We start from the raw sequence: 1,925 nt of genomic DNA, 5'->3' as shown, positions 1-1,925 counted from the left end.
CTTTCTCTCTAGTATGAATTTTCTTATGTTCAGTAAGGTTTGAGGACCATATAAATGCTTTGCCACATTCTTCACACTTGTAAGGCTTCTCTCCAGTATGAATTATCTTATGTTTAGTAAGATTTGAGGATCGATGAAAAGCTTTGCCACATTCTTCACATTTGTAGGGTTTCTCTCCAGTGTGAATCCTTTTATGTTTAGTTAGGGTTGAGGGCCATATAAATGCTTTACCACATTCTTCACATTTGTAGGGTTTCTCTCCAGTATGAATTATCCTATGTGTAGTAAGGTGTCCAAACTGGCTAAAAGCTTTGGGACATTCTTCACATTTGTAGGGTTTCTCTCCCGTGTGCAGCCTCTTATGTCTAGTTAGGGTTGAGGACCATACAAATGCTTTGCCACATTTTCACATTTGTAGGGTTTCTCTCCAATGTGCATCCTTTTATGTATGGTTAAGGCTGAGGGTTGGCTAAATGCTTTGCCACATTCTTCACATTTGCAGGGTTTCTCTCCAGTGTGTATCCTCTTATGTATGGTTAGCATTGAGGATTGGCTAAATGCTTTGCCACATTCTTCACACTTGTAAGGTTTCTCTCCAGTATGAGTTATCTTATGTGTAGCATAATTTGAGGATCGATTAAAAGCTCTGCCATATTCTTCACATTTGTAGGGCTTTTCTTCAGTATGAGTTTTCTTATGATTAGGAAGGGTTGAGGACCAATTAAAGGTTTTCCACATTCTTTACATTTGTATGACTTCTCTGTAGTATAAATGCTTTTATGGTGGGTTTTGTGTGAACGCATGCAAAATGATTTGACACAATTTTACATTTGAAAGGTTTCTTTCTAGTATGTCTTATCTTGTATCTGTTTAAATTTATAAATTTATAAAAGACTTTCAAATATTTACCACATTGAGATACTTTGCCCTGGGTAGTTGTGAAACACTGGTTAAGTCCATTATAGCCTTCTTTGTGTACCTTACACTCATCCACACTTTTACAACCTTTTCTTAACTGTAAGTTCTCAGGTCCACATTTTCAAATCTTCTTAGTATTACTTTTGAAAAGAATCTTCCATGCCCTGCTCTGGCCAAATATCTTGAGCAAAATGAGGACATATACCTGGAAAAGAAATTAAAATAATTTACTCCACTTACTATACTGACATAAATATAGTTTAAAATTTTACCTATAAAATTATACAACCTACACAAACAAGATGGTTTTGCAAAATACCACAGACCCTAATTCTTTCACAGACATTTAAATGTAAGAAAACATACAAACCAAAATACATCTGTGGGAAATTTATAAATCAGTTAAGTGTGTGCAGTGTTCCAGATGAGCACAACGCAAAAAACCACATAGAAGAAAAGAAAAGTCTAAATTTACCCAACACAGCTTTTCCTGTTTCCTACTATAACATAGTGTCTTTAAAAGTAAATCGCAAACTCTTGATTTCTGTTTTGAAAGAAAGGTAAGATACTGGCACATTCATTGTCATTTCTGGCTTTTAGGGGCTTTTCCTGACACTGTTTTCTGTCTCTCATGACATAAAGTGCTGACAGAAACGGTGGTATACTTTGGAATGAGAGTTTGAGTCGGCTGAGATCAAAGAAAATGTTCCAGCAGCAGCCAGACTGCAGTACCACAGAAAAGGAACAAGTGTAGCAAGTGATTACTGACTCCTACAAAGTAACATGAATAAACTCTAACTAAAACTAAACACAAAATTTCAGGCAACACAAGTCCTAAGAATATGTCTGAAAACTCCCAAAATCACGAGCCAAGATAATTGTTTTCAGGCTATGCCAGGAGCTACATTATAAAAATTTTGACAGGTAGTTTTTTTAATGTAAAAAACTGAAAGCTTACAATATATACAAAATAGGGCAGTATCATCCCACCAAAAATATCATAAAAT

The 1,925-nt window shown here is 35.3% G+C and overlaps 1 pseudogene; it reads right to left on the bottom strand.

Annotated features, from left to right (window-relative positions):
- Positions 1-4: 4 nt before the first annotated feature.
- On the bottom strand, positions 5-1,123 carry LOC108525842 (zinc finger protein 726-like; annotated as a pseudogene).
- Between the last annotated feature and the right edge of the window lie 802 nt (positions 1,124-1,925).

Source organism: Rhinopithecus bieti, unplaced genomic scaffold, assembly GCF_001698545.2.
Source record: "Rhinopithecus bieti isolate Rb0 unplaced genomic scaffold, ASM169854v2 scaffold_16780, whole genome shotgun sequence".
In the NCBI taxonomy this organism is placed as follows: Eukaryota; Metazoa; Chordata; class Mammalia; order Primates; family Cercopithecidae; genus Rhinopithecus; species Rhinopithecus bieti.
This window is presented reverse-complemented; position numbering and strand designations above follow the sequence as displayed.